This window comes from Eurosta solidaginis, chromosome 3, assembly GCF_040869045.1.
Source record: "Eurosta solidaginis isolate ZX-2024a chromosome 3, ASM4086904v1, whole genome shotgun sequence".
In the NCBI taxonomy this organism is placed as follows: domain Eukaryota; kingdom Metazoa; phylum Arthropoda; class Insecta; order Diptera; family Tephritidae; genus Eurosta; species Eurosta solidaginis.
Window position 1 is genome coordinate 53,417,380 of NC_090321.1, and position 24,543 is coordinate 53,441,922.

The following is a 24,543-nucleotide window of genomic DNA, read 5'->3' on the forward strand; positions in this document are numbered from 1 at the left end:
TATGTTTTAAGTATAGTTTAAAACAGTTAATTCATTCAATACAAAAAATGTATTTTATTTAAATTTTTTTGGTATAAACAGAGGTCATTCGAAAAAGACTAATTTTTGTAAGGACAAGTCCAACACAAGTCAAACTTTTTTTTTATATATATTAAAAAAACAATATTTTTCTTTAAAAAACATTTAAAACAAGTGAATATATATCAATAATAAATTTAAAAAAAAAAACCAAAAAAAATGTGAGTTTTTTTATATCTTCAGGGTCCTTAAACTTGAACACGTCTCTCAGGCGTACGTTATCTTTCTAGGGTAGAAAAATAACATTAACTTTTTAGGGTTAAAAGCTCTTTTCTGAAAATTGTATTTGATTGTAATTTTTTGTTACCATATACAACATATAAAATCGTTTTCAATTCATTTCGTTTTATTTTATAATTGACAGAAACGCCTTAAAAGGCAGATTTTGTATTAAATACAATAGGGTACTTGTTTTCAGTAATTTTAACAATTATTATTTTTTTCTTTGAGCTCGAATCGAACCCTCTATATCATATTATATTCTTAGTTCTACATTTTCGCGTTCATTTTTTTTTAGCATATTTATTTGCGGTTCAATATTATGACAGGAAAAGTTACTAAATTTTAAATAATTTTGGGCTAGCAATATTCCTTTTAATGTATCAGTTTCCAAACGGTTTCGGATTTTTGTTTTGTTTAAATTTAGTTTAGAAAAAAGCGTTTAGTTTTTCGGTAATTTTGGCCTAACCAAAAGTCCAATTCACCTCTTTTTCATCACATTTTATTTGGTGAAATATCATCTATAGCATACTTTAACAAAAGTAAAAAAAAGTAAAAAAAAAAATCACGAACGACGAGCCCGAAATGCCGCTTCCACAAAAATTGGCGGGTAATGTGGTACGCAAATCTAGACTAATTTGGTATAATATACCATTTAACCCAAATAATACCCAGATCAGTTTTACTAAAGAAAATATTAAATAACTTCTTTTAAAATTTACCAATTTTATTAATAAAAGATAAATAGCTTCTCAAAAGATAAAATAAAATGCCTCCTTGGCTCGCTGATATTAAAAATAAATCAGTTATTGGAAATATCAAAATTGCTTAAAAACTTCAATTTGTGCAAGACTCGCAAATAAAAATTGGATTTTTTTGGGAATGCAGACGTTATGAGCTCAAACCGTTTCGCATTGTAAAAAGGCATTCCATTCTGATACATTTATTTTGTCCTTCCTTAACTTTTCGCAAAAGGAGCAAATTGCTCCGTCTTGACGCATTTCAACAAAATCCCCTTGGTTCGATTATGCGTAGACGACGCTTACCTCGGAGTCACTGGTTAATTCTTCACATTCAGCTTTTCTAGCTTTCGCTGCTAGTTTTTGGAAAGTTCCTTTTCTTTTTTATTTTTTGGCTTCACTTTTCCCGGATCTTCCGAATGCTTTTTTCCAACTGATTATGGTGATTTTGTTAATACTGTTGCTTTTGACTTTCTTACTCTTCCGGTAGCAACTGGCTTTATAATCTTTGGCAATGGTAAAATCTGCCATGGTGAAACGACCCCTTTACTGGTTGATGCCACAGGTTCGGGAGAAGTCACTCGATTTGTATTAGATGTCGGTGAAGTAAGAGTACGTCCAGTCTCCGATGTTGCATTATTTTGCTCGGGAACTTCAGAGTTTTCGGTAGCTACGTGCTCATACATATCATTTGCAGCAATATAGTCTGTATCAGTAAAAAATTTTGATCGAATGGGTATATACCAGTACATCTGAAACCATTAACTGCAACCTGGCCAGCCTAAACCTTATAATACGCTTTGGAAAAGAGACCAACTAAATCGAATTGAGTAACTTTTCGTCCATTTTCTCTCATAAAACGCTTTAATTCGTTACTGTAATAAGTCTTGAGTGGGCTCTTGACTGCTCTGTCTCAATCGCAAGACAAGCATTTTATGAGTGGAATGAGGAGGCAATGATATCATCACCACTCCGTTTTCACGAGCTAAGTTGATCACTTCAATATTTATTACTGTAGTGTCCATCTAAAATCAACGTTATTGGATATACTTCTTGGTGTTTGAATATTTAAAATAAATCTTACACAGAAGTCAGACTTAAATCGTCATTTTTAATTACAAAATCGTCCAAGCGTCATTCTAGTTGAAAATCGTCAAAATGACGACGGCGTCGTTAATCTGTCAACGCTGCTCATAACTTCAGTTTTGCCTAGCAAGCAAGCTTCCTGCTTTTTTGCCATACAGTCTTATGTAGATGTATACTTGTTTTCATATGTTTATGTATGTACCTACATACATGAATATCGAATTTTTAGAGATTAAATATTAAATGTTGTAGGAAATGTATTCTGTAATAATTTCGCATTTTTTTGGGTTGATCATTTTGAAATTTAAAAGTATTGAAATTTTAATACGTAAAATTTAGAAAAAAAAATATATTTCTAAGAATCAATCAGAATTCCTTTTTAAATTTAACCCAATATTAAAAATAAATAAATGCCATGCGCGATAAACTCCCAGGAGATTTTAGGTCGAGTTTCTCTTCTAATTTGCGTCGTGTTTTAATTTTTCAAGAAAATTGGCGGGACGGGACTTACTCCGAACGGCATCTTCAAGGCAGATGGGATATCACTGAGAAACTTTTCGTGGCAGAAATGCACCAATATTTAGTAGTACATTGCTCCCTATCCAAATTCTTTCCAGGGAGTGCTTGAAATCTAACACACTTTTAGATATTGTGATATGAGAGATCAATTTAAATAAAATAATTAAAAAAAATTTTTTTAGTTAAACGGTTTTATGGAAAACAATACTTACATGAAGGTTCCACCGATGGAGTGCAAAAGGCTAGTACAGGAGGAAGGGCGCAAAGGGCGGTTAGTCATAGGCGCAGATGCAAATGCGCACCACAATGCGTGGGGAGGAGCAGATATGAACGAGAGAGGCGAATCTCTATTTTGTTACATCCTGCAAACCAATTTGCAGATAGCCAACAGGGGAAATGTTCCTACATACATTGGTCCAACATCCAGCAATGTTCTGGATATTACATTGAGCTCCGAGCGTGATATATCAAGGTATGATTGGATGGTTCTCGATAGACCATCCTTCTCCGACCATGCGTATATAAGCTTCAGCGTCCCACTAAAGAGGTTAGAGAAGGGAGGAACCTTTAGAAACCCTAGGGCAACGAATTGGACTAAATTCCAGAAACATGTAGAAACGAAACTGGGACAACCCAAAGAGGTTGCTAATGTAGAGGAACTGGAGGATTCGAATGAATTCCTAACAAGGACGCTTATGACTGCGTATAACAAAGCTTGCCCTCTAAGAAGATTCAGAGGAAAAGCAAAGCCGGCATGGTGGAGCAATGAGCTGAGTCTTCTAAGAAGACAGGTAAAAGAAATGTTTAAACTCGCAAAGAGCGCGGAAAGCGAAGCGTGTCGGGACGAGTACAGGGATCTACTGAGGATCTACAAGCGTGAAATTACCAGGGCGAAGAGAAACTCATGGAAAAGTTTCCGTACGGACATAGAGTGCTCCAGTGAAACAGCACGGTTGAAAAAAGTCCTAGCAAAGGGAAACATAGTCCAGGGACTAATAAAGAAAGAGAACGGGGAATGGTCACGTGATAGCGAGGAATCCCTTGAGATGCTTCTCGATACACATTTCCCATCGGGAGATGGTTTAGAAGAACCAGCAGACATCACTCACACTTCGATCACGGAGCTAGTGGTGCCGGGCTTGGTGACCGATACCAAGATCGAGTGGGCAGTGAAGACGTTTTCTAAGTTTAAATCGCCGGACCCAGATGGTATATTCCCGGCCATGCTACAAGTCTCAAGTAGGGCGGTCGTGGAATGGCTTAAAACAATATTCGATGGGTGCATAAGACTGAATCATGTACCGCACTCTTGGAGAACTGCTCGTGTAGCTTTTCTACAAAAGGCGGGGAAGATCGGTCACGTGTATCCCAAAGACTATAGACCCATTAGCTTAACATCATTTCTGCTCAAAACCTTTGAGAGGCTGATAGATGTGTACATAAAGTCCAACGTGGATGAAAAGCTGCTCTCCACAACACAGCATGCGTACACCAAAGGCAAGTCGGTAGACACCGCATTGCATAGGGTGGTAATAAGCATAGAGAAATCCCTGGAATATAAGGAGTATGCTCTAGGAGTCTTCTTGGACATTGCCGGGGCTTTCAATAATGTTGCAAAATGGGCGATTATGGATGGTCTTAATTACATTAAATTACATCCTGCCTTAATCAGATGGATCGGCTGCATGTTAAATTGCAGAAAGATTACATCACAATGGGGATTGTACGAGGCCACGAAATCAGTGGACAGGGGCACGCCGCAGGGAGGGGTGCTATCACCTCTGCTGCGGACACTGATCATCAACCAACTGCTCAGGCAATTCGATGAGGGACCCGTAAAACTTACGGCTTACGCAGATGACGTTGCAATTGTCATAAGTGGAAAATGCCTTCCAACGATTAGTTCTTTGATGGATCGGGCGCTTCGGGATATTCATACCTGGGCATCTAATGTCGGGCTGAAAGTCAATGCGGAGAAGACGGATATGGTCTTGTTTACAAAGAGGTACAAGGTCCCAAGGTTGGACCAGGCCTAAGTTAGGAGCGGTGACCTTACAGGAGAAACCTTGCACAAAATATCTAGGAATCATCCTAGACAGTAAGCTGTCATGGAAGCTCAACGTGGAGGAGAGGGTCAAGAAGGCCTCAACGGCATTCTATGCATGTAAAAGAATGCTGGGGTGTACGTGGGGCCTATCGCCCTCTCTTTCTCATTGGGTTTTTACAGCGATTGTAAGCCCTATTCTATACTATGGAGTTCTTGTTTGGTGGAAAGCCACACAAAAAACAACATACCTCAAAAAATTAGAGGGGGTATGCAGACTATCGATGCTTTGCATTACCGGAGCCCTGAAAACAACCCCGACGGCTGCACTGTATGCCATTCTGCACATTCCACCTGTAGACCTGGTAGCAAAGAACAAAGCGTTAACGACCGCAACCAGGCTCGATGCTTCGGGGCAGCTTGAGCGCCGACCATATGGCCATAGTAGTATAGCGTCCTCAGTCACAAGACGAACAGACTACATGATTCCCTACCTGCACTTTGAGGGAGATCTTAAGGCCACAATAGAGGTGGACGGTTGGCGCAAGGGTGCGCAAATGGCGGACGAGGCGATACATGTGTACACCGATGGTTCCAAAATAGTGGAAGGAGTAGGGTCTGCGGTATACTGCGCTGATCCGGAATTAAGCAGATCCTACAGGCTGCCGGATTACTGTAGCGTTTTCCAAGCGGAAATATTAGCCGTAACCAAAGCAGTAGAAACCCTGGAAGAGAATAGCTTAAGCTGCAACCGTGTTAACTTTTATATTGACAGTCAAGCAGCAATTAAGGCAATAATCTCGCATAGCACAGCATCTAAATGCGTGTTAGAGTGTAAGCAGTCTCTGGAGAGAATCGGGACAGAGAGAAGCATACATCTATATTGGGTCCCAGGACATATGGGAATAGATGGGAATGAAAAAGCGGACGAATTAGCTAAAAAGGGCGCATCCCTTGAAGCTTGCTCCGTAGACGTCCCCATTAGATTGGGCGAGATTAAGCGAAGGCGAGAGGTGCACATGATCGACCAAGCAGAAAAGGCGTGGGTTCAAGCGCGGGGCTGTAAAGTGTCGAAGATTATGTGTAGGTCTTACAACCTTAGACTAACACAGTTGCTGCTATCATTAAAAAGAGAGGACTGTAGACTCATGACGGGTATTCTGACTGGACACTGCCTTCTGGCGTCACATGCCTTTAAATTAGGCTTGGTCAATGATAGCAGGTGTAGGAAGTGCGGGTTGGAGGAGGAAACGATCGAGCACGTTCTGTGCTCGTGCCCTGCACTTGCCAGGCTAAGACTCCAGCTATTAGGAGTGATACAGCTGTCAGATCTAGAAGCAGCAAGTGGCTTAAGTCCTAGGAAGCTTCTAGTATTTGCCAAGAGGACGGAGTTATTTTATAACATAGGTCCTGGTTTTTGATAGGGTTTTTCAGTTTGGTCGTTAAAACAAACTTCAGGTAACACTACGGACTCAATCAGTCTATGTGAAGTCCTCATGGACCGGCCAGTTCAACCTACCTACCTACATGAAGTAATAGTAATACTAAAAGCTAGAAAATTATTAGGTAGGTCCTAGGTACTAGTCATCACACTCCTCACCAATCTAGGGTGTTGATCAGACAATTAAATATATAAAAGCGTTGGGCGCTTACTGCCATGCCTATTTTCCAAACAATTCTCAAATTTCGATTTCTCCTCCTAAAGTCAACTCACATATCAAAATTCGTTACTTTATCCGTAAAAATCATCGCATATTCTCCTTTTTTCGAAGCTTTCAATATCGAAAAAGTGGGCGTGGTCATCGGTTCATCATGGTTCCTTTAAGACATTACCCTCTACCATTAGACAATCCAATTTATAATACCCTTGTGTACACGTACACTCTGAGTAATAAAAAAGACAGAATACGTTACATCTGATTATGCTAAAATAGAAATAATTTAATGACATTTGCAAATTAATTCGAAGTTGAAGTCAAATAGCTAAATCTAAATGAAAATAAAACGAAAAATGTTAACATTTTGAGCTGATAAAGAAAACAGCGCACATTCTTTCATTTGCTGATAACACGTGAACACGGCTCAATTTACAATAATTACACTTTCAATTAAAGCGCGTGGAAAGGTGGCTTGGGAGGGAGGGAGTTGGGTGCATACCACAGCGTTGATTTATATCTGTTATAATGGTATTTCACTCAGATAAATTTATATTTTCCCCTTAAGTAATTTAGTCAACACGATTAAAATAATTCCCTGTCCCTACATCTTAGCACAACCACCACTTACTAATAATCAGCGGGTGGCGATATCACACACAAATGTGCTTATCTCACTAATTACTTTAATAGTTTAAATGAAATTTTCCGTTAGATAAAAATTCTGTTAGAAAAAATGTAATTTTTTAGTGCTTTGATAAAAGTAAACTACTCCGAATAGCAATCTCTGTTTAAACTAAAAATTACTGAGTAGTTTATAGCCGAAAACTACTTGAGAATCTAAAAATACCATTTTCGGAGTAACTCCGAAAAAATAAATTCACTCCGAAAAAATAGTTTACTCCGAAAAAATACGAATAGTGTTATCTGATAGAGTCAAGAGCTGCTGAGCAATTTTTAGCTTAAAACTGTGTGAAACTGAAGTTGAAGTTACTCCGAAAAAGTTATTCCAAATATGTATCTAATATGTTCAGCAGATTACTTTGACCCAAATACTTTCTTAATAATGAGTTTTCTTTACATAAGTACCCGAAAGTTGGCTGGTGTATTTCGTTGCCTTAAAAGGTTTCATATACAATTTGGAATAATTAATTTAATTAAATGAACAAAACAGTAACTTCCCTGCACTGAATCACGCTATTTACGAGCTATCACAGAACGTATGCACTAAGAAGCGGTACTAGTTATAATTCTGTGATCTAGCAGTGCTTTCAATGACACTATGAACATTGTGATATCTCACGAAATGGAAGTTTCCCACATATCTAATCATTTGAACGCGTTCTGCAGTAGTTCAGTCATAGGGCGTTTTAGATAGTCAAACCCTCTTATTGATTAATTAAAATACACATAGCTTAGGCATTGGCAAACTTCTGATAACACTACGGACTCATTCAATCTATGTAAGGTCCTCATGGAAGGGCCAGTTCAACATAACCTGAAATACATATAGCTTAGGCATAGGCGCCATTGCTAGAAAGCTGGCTGCCAAGTGTCCCCTCCTGCATCCGATTAGCACCAGTTCGGCGGTAGTCAAGCGCTTTCCCCTCTGAATTTTTTTTGCACAGATTTGGTAGTTAAGTCATTGACTTATTTATTACTTAATGCAAAAGAGTAGTTTATAGCATTTGAAAAATATTTTTACTACATACTGAACTATTTTCGAATTTTTCGGAGTTACTTCGAATTTTCGGAAAACGTCCGAAAGCATGAATTACTAAAAACAGTCATCGTATAGAACCTTTGGACACAAAATTAGTATTTTTTCACTTCGAAATCAATATTTGTATACTTGTAGTTAACCACAAACTGTGCAGATACATTGGCTATTTTACTGCGAAACAAAAATATTAAATATAAAAAGCCAACAGGTAAGTAAATGTATATAAATTATGCACAAGTGTTAGACTATAAAAACAATATTGATTTCCGCACATTTAAATTCATTGCTCCTACATTTTTTTTTGCTACTTATTTTGTGCACTTTTACCCTTAACTTTATTATACGTCCATTTTAACACGTTATATGTGCATCGTTTTTCGGTAAGCTTGATGTATTTGACTGCAATACGACAACTCAATAAAAAATTTATTTCCAACAGCATATTTGCAAAGGCATTCCTTTCGCTTTAGCGTTGGTATCGTTTTGCTCTTTCATTGTTGATGATTTTATAACGCTGCCCAATTCATTGCAGAATGCATATCAAATGTTCGAAAAGTAGCTGAAGGGGAAAGGGAGAGGAAATTTAGGGAAATTGCATATGAAACGTGTTTACAAACAATAAGTCGCAATAAAAGTGGCAAGGAGATTGCAACATTGCTGCAACCGCAAAATTTAACGTGTGTAAGATTTTTCGTTGTGTTGTTGGTAAAGGAAACGAGTAGAGATGGTATTATATAGACAGAAAGAAAATTTAAGTAGATTTGATAGAAATAAACTTAAGTTCAGTGTTTCTGAAGAAGATTTTTCTACACAGATTTATCTTCCGGATAAGTTAAGTTTATGTATATACTATGATAGGAAAGGAGGCAAGGTTTTTTTTCAGAGGAGGAAGCATTGAAGGCCCCAAAGCCACTGTAGGACTTTAAGCGCACTAAACCTTCTACCCACAAAGTACTATTCCCCTTGCTACTACCGTCAAGTATTCCATCGAGAGTTGGGCTCTAGGCTCTAGGGTCACATTGCAATTCTTCCAAAGTCGCTCGGCATTCAATAAAAAGGGGCTAGAACACACATATGCGTATACCAGTTTCTTCCCGCTCTCGCTAACTACATATACATGTGTGTATTGACACGTACAACATATTGTAACGAGCTTTGGAAATTCTTATTATTATGCAACTTCTGTTAATGTTCGCATCGCTGAACTGTCGAATAAATAATTCCAATATTCAGTATGGCAAAATGGTCTTTATTAGACTACTTTGGAAGTAGTACTTCACAAATTCAGTTATACTTCACTACTAGCGTGTTTAAATCAAATTGATTACTGATTCCTCAGCTTGTGTTGCTTTTATACTCTCGGTTACCTCGTTCACTCTATTCTCTTAAGGTCTAGTCGTTTCACGTACATGCCTTCTAGTTGTATCTCATGTTTGGTTATTTAGCTATATAGATGTATATCTGTAGTTTATGCTTTTCTTCTAGCCATATGCATGTGTATGTGTGAGTAACAACTTCCACTCTTAGCTGATAACTACATATGTGTATGTGAGATAATTTCTTTGCTTTCGGCAACTTACGACATATAGGTGAATGCCGAAAAGTTTTCCGAAACTCTACGAAGCCCTCAAGTGCACCACTGGTTTATGCGCGAGCAAGCATACAACTTATGTTTTTGATGTTTTTTTTATTTACTTTTTTATTTATTGTGTGTAAGTGTGCGTGAATTGTATTCAACTGAAAATTTCATGTACTTACACTACACTTACAAACGACTAACATATTGTACCGATCGAATCGAGAGATGTAAGACTCTCACAGGAGCCTCAGCACAAAAAACAAAAATTTAAGTTAGGTTAGGTTGAACCTGGTTGGTAAGTAAGGACCTCACATATGTAGACTGAATGAATGCATAGTGTTACCAGAAGTTTGTTTAGCGGCCAAACTGAAAACCCCCTTCCAAAAACACCTTCGCCCACTTGGCAAATACTAGAAGCTGTGCTACTCCTATAAACTGGAGTCTAATAGCGTTTTACTTTCTGGCCATAGTGTTACGCTTTTTGTACCCCGCGCAAGGGTTGTTGTTCTATTCTAAAAAACAGGCAATGCCTTTTCGTTCTTTTGTGAAAATTGTTGCTTGCTCGGAACGCAAAAGCGTTACACTTTTACCCTGTATAAAATGGCGGTGTGGCAGTGCAACTCTCAATTCGCTCTTGAGTTCCACATATACACGGTTAATATGAATGCACAGATCAACTACCAGATTGCGCATTCACGAGTTCAAAATTGCTTCGTTCTGCGCATCTACGTCACAATTGACTGTTTGAGCGAATGTAAGAACGGAAGAAAAAAACAAAAGCTAAAGGAAAATGACGTAAGAATTGCCCATAAAAAAGAGATGATCTAATGTTTTCATGTGCAATGCGCAATCTTCTTGTGTGATTTGTGATATGAGTGAATATGGTGAGATGAAATGTTCTTTGTATGCACTAAAAATGTTGACAATTTTCTGGGGTAGGAGTTACACTATTAAGGCTTTACCATTTACTTAGGCAACAATTTATTTCAGAAAAGAAAACGTTATAAGTCTGGCCTAGTTAGCGCAGGGCACGAGCACAAAACTTGCTAGATAGTTCTCTCCTCCAACCCAAACTTTACACATCTGCTAGCACTCGGAAGCCCCAATTTAAAAGGATGTGACGCCAGAAGGCAGAACCCAGTCAGAAGGCCCATAATTAGCCTAACTTTTCAATGATAAGAATAACTTTTTTAGTCTAAGATAGCAAGACCTGCACATTATCTTCGGCACCTTCTAGTTTCACGTTTGGGTTTACGCCTTCTCTTAATTTCGCCCAATATGATTGCGACGTATACGGAGTTAGCTTTGAGCGATGCCCTCTTTTTAGTTAGCTCATGCGCTTTTTCACTGCCATCTATTCCCATATGCCTAGGGACCTAATATAGATGCATGCTTCTCCCCACTCTGATTCTTTCAGGGATCGCTTACAACTTACACTCTAACTTACTTTTTGATGGTATGCTAAATTAATTTATTATCTTAGTAGGTGTTTGGCTATCAATAAAAAAGTTGACGCGACTGCGGCTTGAGATATTTTCTCCAGTGTTTATACTGCTTTGGCTACGCATACTACTTTTGCCTGAAAAACTATTCCGTGATCTGTCAGCTTGTATGGTCTGTTTATATCCGGATGAGCACAGTATATTGCACACCGTACTACTTTTATTACACGCGTACCCCCTCGTCTTCCATTTGGGCACCTAGCGTCAACCATCCACCTCAATTGTGGCTCTAAGAGCCTCTTCGAAGCGCAGGTGCGGAATGAGGTAGTCTGTTCGTTTTGCGATTGATGACGCTAAACTACTATGACCGTATGGCTGGCGCTCAAGTTGACCCAAGGCACCGAGACTGGGTGCAGTTGTTAACGCTGTGTTCTTTGCTATCAGTTCTACGGGTGGAATCTGTACAATGTCATACAGTGCAGCCGTCAGGTTCTTTTCCGAGCTCCTGTAATGCTAGGCATTGATAGTTTGCATATCTCCTTCTAATTATTTGATATATGTCCTTTTCTCTGCGGCTGTCCATTGAGCAAGGAATCCATAGGTGCTTGAATTCCTCACTGTAAATACCAAATGAAAGAGAGAGGGTGATAGACCCAACGTACGCCTCAACATTCTTATATATTGCAAAAAGTGCAGTCCAGGCCTTTTTCACTATCTCCTCCACGTTGAGCTTTCACGACAACTTACTGTCTAGAATGATTCCTAAATATTTTGTGGAAGTTTCTCCCGCAGGAATACCTCTCCTAGCTTAGGCCTTGTCCAGTTCGGGAGCTTGCACCGCTTAGTAAACATGACTATATCCGCATTTTCCGCGTTGGTAGTCAACCCGATATTTGATGCCCTGGTATGTATATCCCGAAGTTCAAGATCCATTATAAGGCTAATTTTTGGCACTTTTCACAGCAACATCATCTGCCTACGCCGTCAATTTGACGAGTTCGTCGTCGAAACACGTCTTTAGTTGGTCAATAACCAGCGTCTACAGCAAAGGTGACAATAACTTGCCCTGCGACGTGTCCCTGTGGACTGATTTCGTGGTCTCATGCAACCCTCTTTGTTAAGCAATCTTTCTGCAATTTAACATACAGCAGGTCCATCTGGTTATGGGTGGATGTACTCCAATGTAGCTAAAACCATCCATGTTTGCCCGTTTAGGGAAGCTCCGGCATTGTCTAAGAAGACTCCTAAGGCATTCCAGGGCTTTGTCTCTGTTTATTAACACCCTATGCAGTGCCGTGTCGACCGCCTTGCATTTTCTGTATGCAGTTTTTCATTCACGTTGGACTTTATGTACACATTTATCAGCCTCTCTAAGGTTTTGAACAGAAACATAGCTTAATATTATTGAGCCCGTTGGCTTTGGGATACATATGTAAGATTTTCCTTGCCTTTGTTGGGTAAGTGATATCAGTAGTTCTCCAAGATGGCAGTAAATGATGCAGCATCCATTGAATATTAATTTAAGCTATTCATCGATCGCCCTACTAGAAATTTTAAGCATGTCTTGGAATCTACCCTCTGGACCCACGCTTCAAACTTAGAGAAAGCCTTCACCGCCCATTCCATCTTGGTATCGGTCACCAAGCCCAGCACTACCCGTCCGTGATCGAAGTGTTAATACTATCTGCTGGCTCTTTTGAATCATCTCCCGATGGTAAATGTGTGTCGAAAAGTGTTTCAAGGCACTTTTCACTACTGCGTGATCACTTTCCGTTCTATTTCTTTATTAGTCCCTGGACTGTTTTTCTTCTTACTAGGACTCTGATCAACTGCGCTGTTTCGCTGGAGCATGAGATGTCCACACATTAATTTTTCTATTTTTTATATGAGAAAAATAATAAATGGACTACTCCGAAAAACTCCGAATCAACTCCGAAAGTACTCCGAAAAGATAATTTTCAGAGTCTAAATATTTTTGAGAAACTTTAAGCTAAAATACTCAAAACTTGTTTTGAAAATTTCTAATGTTTTCAAAATTAAATCACTAGCAATCAACATAAGCGATTTTTAATAGTACAAAAGGAATTTTGTTTTTGCGATGATTTGGATCTATAGAAATAAAACAAAATTCATCTGCAATCAGCGAAATAATTACAGCAAACTTGTGTTAGTAAAATACGTAATTGTAGATTTGTATGTATGTGTGAGTAAAACAACTAACGCAAAACAAATATGAAAGCTAAGTGCAAAGTGCCAAACGGAAATTCTTATTTTGTTATACAATTTTCAATTTTTCTATATTTTTCGTGACAAAATATCTTTTTTGCCTCATTTGAGCATACACGCTTTATGTAAAATTTACAACAAAATGACGTCATCGGTGAATATGGCTGAAAAATATTTGCAACGCGCCAAATCATTTTATAACAGCACAATTTTGACAAGCTAAAAATGTGCGCTGAAATAGTCGTATTTTAGCAAATTTCGTTTTTATACTCAGTTGAGCAGAGCTCACATAGTATATTAACTTTGATTGGATAACGGTTGGTTGTACAGGTATAAAGGAATCGAGATAGATATAGACTTCCATATATCAAAATCATCAGTATCGAAAAAAAATTCGATTGAGCCATGTCCATCCGTCCGTCCGTCCGTCTGTCCGTTAACACGATAACTTGAGTAAATTTTGAGTTATCTTGATGAAATTTGGTATGTAGGTTTCTGGGCACTCATCTCAGATCGCTATTTAAAATGAACGATATCAGACAATAACCACGCCCACTTTTTCGATATCGAACATTTCGTAAAATGGAAAAAGTGCGATAATTCATTACCAAATACGGATTAGGCGATGAAACTTGGTAGGTGAGTTGAACTTATGACGCAGAATAGAAAACTAGTAAAATTTTGAACAATGGGCGTGGCACCGCCCACTTTTAAAAGAAGGTAATTTAGAAGTTTTGCAGGCTGTAATTTGGCAGTCGTTGAAGATATCATGATGAAATTTGGCAGGAACGTTGCTAATATTGCTATATATCCGCTTAATAAAAATTAGCAAAATCGGAGAACGACCACGCCCAGTTTTTAAAAAAAATTTTTTTAAATTCAAATTTTAAAAGAAAAGTTAATATCTTTACAGTATATAAGTAAATTATGTCAACATTCAATTCCAGTAATGATATATTGCAACAAAATACAAAAATAAAAGAAAATTTCAAAACGGGCGTGGCTCCGCCCTATTTAATTTAATTTGTCTAGGATACTTTTCATGCCATAAATCGAACAAAAATTTACCAATCCTTGTGAAATTTGGTAGAGGCTTAGATTCTAGGACGATAACTGTTTTCTGTGAAAAAGGGCGAATCGGATGAAGCCTCGCCCAGTTTTTATACACAGTCGACCGTCTGTCCTTCCGCTCGGCCGTTAACGCGTTAACTTGAGCAAAAATCGATATCTCTTCACTAAACTCAGTTCACGTACTTATCTGAACTCACTTTGTATTGGTGTAAAAAATGGCCGAAATCCGACTATGACCACGCCCACTTTTTCGATATCGAAAATTACGAAAAATCAAAAAAATGCCATAATTATATACCAAATACGTTTTTCGTATATATGCAGGATATATGTAGGAATGCAACATGGTATTTTGTATTGGTATATTGACGCAAAATATAACTTTAGAAAAAAACTTGGTAAAATGGGTGTGACACCTACCATATTAAGTAGAAGAAAATGAAAAAGTTTTGCAGGGCGAAATCAAATCCCTTGGAATCTTGGAAGGAATACTGTTCGTGGTATTACATATATAAATAAATTAGCGGTACCCGACAGATGATGTTCTGGAATCACCCTGGTCCACATTTTGGTCGATATCTCAAAAACGCCTTCACATATACAACTACCACCACTCCCTTTTAAAACCCTCATTAATACCTTTCATTTGATACCCATATTGTACAAACGCATTCTAAAGTCACCCCTGGTCCACCTTTATGGAGATATCTCGAAAAGGCGTCCACCCATAGAACTGAGGCCCACTCCCTTTTAAAATACTCATTAACACCTTTCATTTGATACCCATATCGTACAAACAAATTCTAGAGTCACCCCTGGTTCACCTTTATGCCGATATCTCGAAAAGGCGTCCACCTATAGAACTAAGGCCCACTCCCTTTTAAAATACTCATTAACACATTTCATTTGATACCCATATCGTACAAACAAATTCTAGAGTCACCCCTGGCCCACTTTTATGGCGATATCTCGAAAAGGCATCCACCTATAGAACTAAGGCCCACTCCCTTTTAAAATACTCATTAACACATTTCATTTGATACCCATATCGTACAAACAAATTCTAGAGTAACCCCTGGTCCACTTTTATGGCGTTATCTTGAAAAGGTGTCCACCTATAGAACTAAGGACCACGCCCTTTTAAAATACTCATTAACACCTTTCATTTGATACCCATATTGTACAAACAAATTCTAGAGTCACCCCTGGTACACCTTTATGGCGATATCTCTAAAAGGCGTCCACCTATAGAACTAAGGCCCTCGGCCTTTTAAAATACTCATTAACACCTTTCATTTGATACTCATATTGTACAAACGCATTCTAGAGTCACCCCTGGTCCACGTTTATGGCGATATCTCGAAAAGGCGTCCACATATAGAACTAAGGCCCACTTTTTTTTCAAATACTCATTAACACCTTTCATTTGATACTCATATTGTACAAACGCATTCTAGAGTCACCCCTGGTTCACCTTTATGCCGATATCTCGAAAAGGCGTCCACCTATAGAACTAAGGCCCACTCCCTTTTAAAATACTCATTAACACATTTCATTTGATACCCATATCGTACAAACAAATTCTAGAGTCACCCCTGGCCCACTTTTATGGCGATATCTCGAAAAGGCATCCACCTATAGAACTAAGGCCCACTCCCTTTTAAAATACTCATTAACACATTTCATTTGATACCCATATCGTACAAACAAATTCTAGAGTAACCCCTGGTCCACTTTTATGGCGATATCTCGAAAAGGCATCCACCTATAGAACTAAGGCCCACTCCCTTTTAAAATACTCATTATCACATTTCATTTGATACCCATATCGTACAAACAAATTCTAGAGTAACCCCTGGTACACCTTTATGGCGATATCTCTAAAAGGCGTCCACCTATAGAACTAAGGCCCTCGGCCTTTTAAAATACTCATTAACACCTTTCATTTGATACTCATATTGTACAAACGCATTCTAGAGTCACCCCTGGTTCACCTTTATGCCGATATCTCGAAAAGGCGTCCACCTATAGAACTAAGGCCCACTCCCTTTTAAAATACTCATTAACACATTTCATTTGATACCCATATCGTACAAACAAATTCTAGAGTCACCCCTGGCCCACTTTTATGGCGATATCTCGAAAAGGCATTCACCTATAGAACTAAGGCCCACTCCCTTTTAAAATACTCATTAACACATTTCATTTGATACCCATATCGTACAAACAAATTCTAGAGTAACCCCTGGTCCACTTTTATGGCGTTATCTTGAAAAGGTGTCCACCTATAGAACTAAGGACCACGCCCTTTTAAAATACTCATTAACACCTTTCATTTGATACCCATATCGTACAAAAAAATTCTAGAGTCACCCCTGGCCCACTTTTATGGCGATATCTCGAAAAGGCATCCACCTATAGAACTAAGGCCCACTCCCTTTTAAAATACTCATTAACACATTTCATTTGATACCCATATCGTACAAACAAATTCTAGAGTCACCCCTGGTACACCTTTATGGCGATATCTCTAAAAGGCGTCCACCTATAGAACTAAGGCCCTCGGCCTTTTAAAATACTCATTAACACCTTTCATTTGATACTCATATTGTACAAACGCATTCTAGAGTCACCCCTGGTCCACGTTTATGGCGATATCTCGAAAAGGCGTCCACATATAGAACTAAGGCCCACTTTTTTTTCAAATACTCATTAACACCTTTCATTTGATACCCATATCGTACAAAAAAATTCTAGAGTCACCCCTGGCCCACTTTTATGGCGATATCTCGAAAAGGCATCCACCTATAGAACTAAGGCCCACTCCCTTTTAAAATACTCATTAACACATTTCATTTGATACCCATATCGTACAAACAAATTCTAGAGTAACCCCTGGTCCACTTTTATGGCGATATCTCGAAAAGGCATCCACCTATAGAACTAAGGCCCACTCCCTTTTAAAATACTCATTATCACATTTCATTTGATACCCATATCGTACAAACAAATTCTAGAGTAACCCCTGGTACACCTTTATGGCGATATCTCTAAAAGGCGTCCACCTATAGAACTAAGGCCCTCGGCCTTTTAAAATACTCATTAACACCTTTAATTTGATACCCATATTGTACAAACAAATTCTAGAGTCACCCCTAGTCCACGTTTATGGCGATATCTCGAAAAGGCGTCCACATATAGAACTAAGGCCCACTTTTTTTTCAAATACTCATTAACGCCTTTCATTTGATACCCATATCGTACAAAAAAATTCTAGAGTCACCCCTGGCCCACTTTTATGGCGATATCTCGAAAAGGCATCCACCTATAGAACTAAGGCCCACTCCCTTTTAAAATACTCATTAACACATTTCATTTGATACCCATATCGTACAAACAAATTCTAGAGTAACCCCTGGTCCACTTTTATGGCGTTATCTTGAGCAGGTGTCCACCTATAGAACTAAGGACCACGCCCTTTTAAAATACTGATTAACACCTTTCATTTGATACCCATATTGTACAAACAAATTCTAGAGTCACCCCTGGTACACCTTTATGGCGATATCTCTAAAAGGCGTCCACCTATAGAACTAAGGCCCTCGGCCTTTTAAAATACTCATTAACACCTTTCATTTGATACTCATATTGTACAAACGCATTCTAGAGTCACCCCTGGTCCACGTTTATGGCGATATCCCGAAAAGGCGTCCACCCATAGAACTAAGGCCCACTCCCTTTTAAAATACTCATTAACACCTTTCATTAGATACTCATATCGTACAAACAAATTCTAGGGTCACCCCTGGTCCATCATTATGGCAATATCTCGAAAAGGCGTCCATCTATAGAACTCAGGCCCACGATCTGTTAAAATACTCATTAATACCTCTCATTTGATAACCATATCGTACAAATAAATTCTAGAGTCACCCCTGGTCCACCTTTATGGCGATATCCCTAAATGGCGTCCATCTATAGAACTATGGCCCACTTCCTCTTAAAATACTCTTTAATACCTTCCATTTGATACACATGTCATACAAACACATTCCAGGGTTACCCTAGGTTCTTTTTACAACATGGTGATTTTCCCTTACTTTGTCTCCACAGCTCTCAACTGAGTATGTAATGTTCGGTTATACCCGAACTTAGCCTTCCTTACTTGTTATTTCTCTTTTCCACTACATTGTTATTATTGTTATTGTATTTAGAAATTATTTGCGAAATCAACAAGACCATTAAATTTGTGATTTTTTTTGTCCAATTTCAGGCGAATTAATATTAAAATTTTACAATATTGTAAATTTATTTTTGAGATTTTGGCGAATTGACTTTGTGCGCTTGGAATGAAAATTTTGTTTTTGTATGGTGGAAAATAATAGAAAAGAAATTTAAGCGCATTTAAAATTTTATAAACCAGCAAAATTTTGTAACGCATGATGTTTTGAATGAATGATAGCAGAATATTATATAAAATTTGTTGTTTATCATTTTATTAGAAAACGTAACAAATTTGAATTCGTAAATAAAAAAATTAAAAAGTCATAAACAAAAAATTTAAAAATATTTTTTTTTTAAACTACTCAAACCATGTAACAATGGAAAGCTCCTACATAAACGAATTTTCTCATATGCATTTGCGAGATATGCAAGATTTACAAGCTTTGCGAAGTATTTGCTGGTTTTCATGACCTGCTCTAATATATTTTGTTCACTCCTTGTTATTGCTTTAGTTTTATCAAATTTCAGAATTTTCGAAGTATTTCTTTTTTCAGTAAACTTTCATCTTAGCAAGCACTCCGAGTGTATTTCTACCATGAAAAGTTTTCAGAGTGAAAACTCATCTGCCTTGCAGATACCGTTCAGAGTCTGCATAAAACAAGTAGGTTCCGTCCTGCCAATTTGTAGGAAAAATTGTAGGGAAGCCGACGCCAATTGGAAGAGAAGCTTGACCTAAAATCGCGCCTTACGTTTATTTTTTATTTTTTTTTTTAAACTTCCTTTAAAATATTATGTTTGTTTGCTTTCAATTTTGGAAAATCGGGCGCCTTTTGTAATTTCGAAATTTACCAAATTTTTTGGAGTATTTTTTTTTTTTAATAATGCTTAGCATTTATCGAAATATTTTTGTGTAAGAACTAGTATTAATATGTTATATATTTCTTCAATTAAATATATAATACTTGAATATTTATTATTGCGAAATTTTCAATGTATTCTAAGATATTCGGAGTACATTTTTTTTGGCAAATCAAACGCGTATTGAAATTTCTATGTTTAAAAAATTTTAATTTTTCTTGAAAGGAATCTTAAGGTTTTCGCAGATTTTCGGAGTAATATTATTTGTCGAACAAAATGTGCTTTGATATTTGAAAATCAGGTTCTTTTTGAAATATCAATGTTAAATATTTGGAGGTTATTTTTTCCAAAAGGTTGACATTCGCAAATTTGGCTTATTCAGAAACACCGAAATTTTTGAAATACTTATATTTGTAAATTAAATTTAGCATATTTGAAGTTCCTCAAACAAAATACTTTGTTTATTTTGAATCCTCAAGGTATACTTAAGTTTTCGGAGTATTTCAGTTTAGTTTTCTAAGATTTCGAAGTCATTATTTTGAAAATAATATTCAATACATTAAATAATTACATCAAGCGTAGAAACAAATCTGATCTAGAGAAACTAGAGCTTTCTAACATTTTTGAAATTGCTTTATAGAAAAGCTAGCGTTAAGCTCTTTAACATTTAAATTAAATACTTTGCCTGTTGTATAAACTTAAGGTATTTATTATGAGGTTTTCGGAGTGATCTTTTTTGGCAAATATAGCTTAAAGTACTATATTAAACTGCTTTGTCATTTGGAAAACAAAATAGTATTAAGATTTCGATTTTAAATTTGCCTTATTTTGAGATTTCAAGTTTTTCTGGGTTTTGAACTAGCTTTCTCTGCAATCTTGTGAAAACACATTTCATACTTCTTCAGATACAACGATGATAAGGTTTTGAGATGTTTTCAAAGTCAGTTTTGCTTAAGTTTTCGGAACGTTTTGAAGCAACCTGAAAACAATGTGTAATTAATTTGAAATTTGAGTATCCTTTTATACTATGTACAAACACATACCAAATTGGCAATTTATACCATTTGGGCAATTTATTACGCAATTTATCATATAACAAATTGTAATAATAAATTCCCAATTTAAAAACGATTGCATAATAAATTGTTTCAAACTCCAAATGCAACCTTGTAAAGTGTGTTTATTGAGTAGATTTAAATATCAGTTACACATGGCTCAACTATATGGTTGGCTCATCTCATCAGCTGATTTTATTTTTTTCATTTCACTGGAGTAGGGACTGCCAAAAGAAGATGGCACACTCAAAATGAAACCAAAACATTGAACACATATTCTTACAACACACAATTTCAAAGTTTTATCTTTTCATTCCATTCCATTCGCCTAATACCAACACGCACATTTTGACTGTCTAAACAAAGGTATGTTGTTGCTGTAGAGATGAGACAACCAGCTATCAAATTACTATTGTGTAAGCTAAATTGAGTTGTATGAACACCACTCAATTTAAATCGAAATTGCCTCAATTTATTTTTCTGTTAGAACATTGTATTACTTCGAAATTGGAAGATCACGCCTAATCTGCAAATCCTCTAAAGTATTTGATGTTTCTTTGACAAAAATGGGATCCAAGCAGGTGTTTGTTGATATTCGAAAAGCAAACCCTCAAAGGGATATTATTGAGCTATACGAATTTGCCTCAGTTTACTTCCAAGATCCGAATTTTAATTTAAATTTTGAGGGCATATTTAAGTTAAAATTTTCAAGTTAGTTTTTAAAAGTCGACCTTCCCCAAATATTTCAAGTAATGATAAATAAAGTTTTAGCTGGATAAAGTAGCAAAAAAAGGCTTCGCTAGCTAGATCATGCGAATGAACGAACACGATCGGCCAAGGAAATATTTCAGTCGACATCGAAGCTTAGAAGCAGATAAAAGGAAAAGCCTCCACTGAGGTAGGAGAGACAGGTTAGGAAAACTTGACCTCCTTTGGTGCTCCCAAATGGCGTCAGTTATCGCTAAACATGGATAGCTGGCGTGACTTGTTACGAAACAAACTAATGATGATGGTAATCAATAAAAGTTAAACAATTGAATTCTTATCAAAGTCTGTACAGTTTCTTTCCACTAATAAACTTCTAGTTAATAAAAGTAGAAGCACTACACGGGAGCAATTCATTAAAAACCTTGATCGCCGTAGGAATTTGTCTTTATTTAAGAAAAAACCAGCAGAACTTCTTAAAAATATTAAAAAAGCGGTTTTATGAAAAATTTTGTCTTTTTAAGATTAATAAAAAATATCCGAAAAGGAATTTTTTTTTGGAAATTTCGCAAAAACTACAGAAACGAATGGTAGCTAGAACAGAGATAGATATTTCAAATTAACATGAGCTCCTTACACAATTTTGATTTATTCATATTTTATGTCTGCAAAATTTGTCGAATATACTTATTCATAATCTTAGCTGATTATTTAAAAATAAATAATAAGCGATTATCGAAATAGCGATAAAAAAGTGGAATTAAGTTGACCACTCGAAAGTAAGTTGTGTATAATCTCATTCATTAAAATTCCGATGATTTATTAATCAAATATAACAACACAAAAGGCTGTTGTTGTTGTTGTTGTTTTTGTAGCGATAAAGATACTACCGAAGATTTCGGGGATGTTGTCCTTTGCCGGAGAAATATAGATTCGCTACGTTCCGGTGACGAGCAAGATAAAGGTACTAGGCCGACTATCTCGGGAACGATTTTATATAACCACACTGGATATTGTAACGAATATTAGTGATACTAAGTGATACTCACATCACTAAACTGATGCTAACTAAATGAAGCCACAACAACAATAAAGCAGTCAGTCACTTGTATCTACATAAACGAATCAATCATTATGTGTACACATATTTACGTACACGCAGCGGAGAAGAGACGCACAAACACATGCATATATCTTATCTGAGATGCTCGCAATTATCTGTTGAAGTGTCACTCACATATACACGCGCATATGAGAAGCTATACACGTGCATCTGTAGTTATAATTTTATAGCAGTAACTAAGTTAATTCTGGAAACGCCTAGAAGTATGGAACGAGGCAATCGAAGAGTATAAAAGAGCGCAATCTGAGCAATCAGAAATCAGTTTGATTTAAGCAAGCTATCAGTTGCGACGTGAAAGTGTTATTGTGAAGTACTTTTATAAAGACCATTTTGCATTATTGAATAGTAGAGTTATTTATTCAACAGTTTAGTGATTCGAACGTTAGTAGAAGGTTGCAAATAAGAGTAATTGCAATAAATTCGTTACAATATTCTAGGTCATGCCGCATCACCAACCCCCTGTGGGGTCGTCAGAGCCTCCTCTTCTAAATATGTGTATGATACATTCATATTTGTAGCAGGATTCGCCTCGCATAGGCAGGGTTGACAATTGGATTGCGAAAGCTGTGAATTGCGCTTGTAAAAATGGAGGCTCTTATGCTACTGATGTGAGTATTTATTTGTCTTATCAAACCCTGTACTCCCGCTGATAAACTTTTAGTCAATATAGATTTAATTTTTCGCCAAAAATTAATTCATGAAACACTTTTACCGTTGTTTTAATTTTGCAAACGGTTTCGAAAGAAATTTGTCTTTATGTGAGAAATAACCAGCAGAAGTTTTTGAATATATTTTTTTTAGCAGTTATGTTGTAATGTCATTTTATTAAAATATTTGGTTTTCTCAAGGTTACGAAAAAATCCCTAAAGGGAAATTTCGCAAGAAATTCAAAAAATTAATAATGATAGGATAAGTGATAGACATTTTTAATTTAATTGGGCCTCTTACGAAGTTTTGATTTAAAGAAAGTATTTTTTTTTTGTAAGAAATAAATGTGTGAAATACTCTTACTGATAATGTCAACTGACTATAATAAAACAAAAAAATTTGCAAATTTAAATTTTTTAATTTGTTATTTAGATTGACTACTCGAAAGTAAGCTATAATTAAATTCATTAAAATTATATCCATGGATTTTTATTTGTTAAATATAACGTCAAGAAAATTGGAGGCGATTTACGCAAATGACTTGACTATTTATTCAATCAACAATAGAAAAAATTAAACGGAAATAAAATTATATATATTTTAATAGCAATAAAAATATAAATTTAAAGAGCAAATAGGACAAGCTAAGAAGATAAAACAACAATTTTTTTTCTCTGCCAATTATTTTAAGATATTCTCTTCTTCTTATTTCCGAGGTATGAAGACAAAAGCCATAATTCATACATATAAAAGCAACATTTTGAGAAATCAAGTACAGCACCACGAAATGCCAGCTGTTCTCTGCTACTTTGATGAGATTTGAGCTTGTTCGTCTCGTCATTTGCGCTAATATATGTATATACATATGTGTGCTTATATTTCTGTACGTGTTAGCTCTATTCGTCTTATAGAAGGTGGTTGAGCGCAACGTTTATAAAAATGTCTCGACTGTCGGTGCCATAAACAGCATGCGATGCCAGTATACACTATTAAAACCATATATGAATGGATTTGCAACTCTTTGTTTCGAGAGAGCGCTGTCAAAATGCACATTTTTGTCAACGATGCCACTCCAAACAAAAATGAATAGATCTGAATATGGGGATTTTTGTCATACATTTCGGCGATTATAGTTTCAATCATTTAATAAAATTATAGTCGTAAAATATTAATTTTTTTAAACTTATTTTACAATAATACGACTAGTAAGTGTTAAATATAAACAAATCTAAGTAAAATTTGCATTTTGATTAAATAAATAGGCAAATATTGTAACGCATTTAACTCACAGTATAAACCATATATTCTTTTGCAATTTCAGTAAATCGGACCTATGATGTAATAGTTAACATCATTTAATGGATAGGGCTTATCCTACATGTCTGACGTTCCAGGTTCTGTGATCAAAATGGACTGGTTGGATAGGGACTTCATATTTACAAAACCTGTTTTTAGTGATAACTTTTACCCTCCGCCTTCGAACTAATAATATTTCCACTAAAAAAAGTATTTTTATCCTTTGAACCCTAATCTACAGTTGTAGGTCAA

The 24,543-nt window shown here is 36.5% G+C and overlaps 1 protein-coding gene across 4 annotated transcripts in view; it reads right to left on the reverse strand.

The window, feature by feature from the left end:
• Positions 1-24,543, reverse strand: part of sqa (spaghetti-squash activator) — a 282,797-nt gene that overhangs the window by 201,182 nt on the left and 57,072 nt on the right. The gene's annotated exons all lie outside the window — the stretch shown is intronic.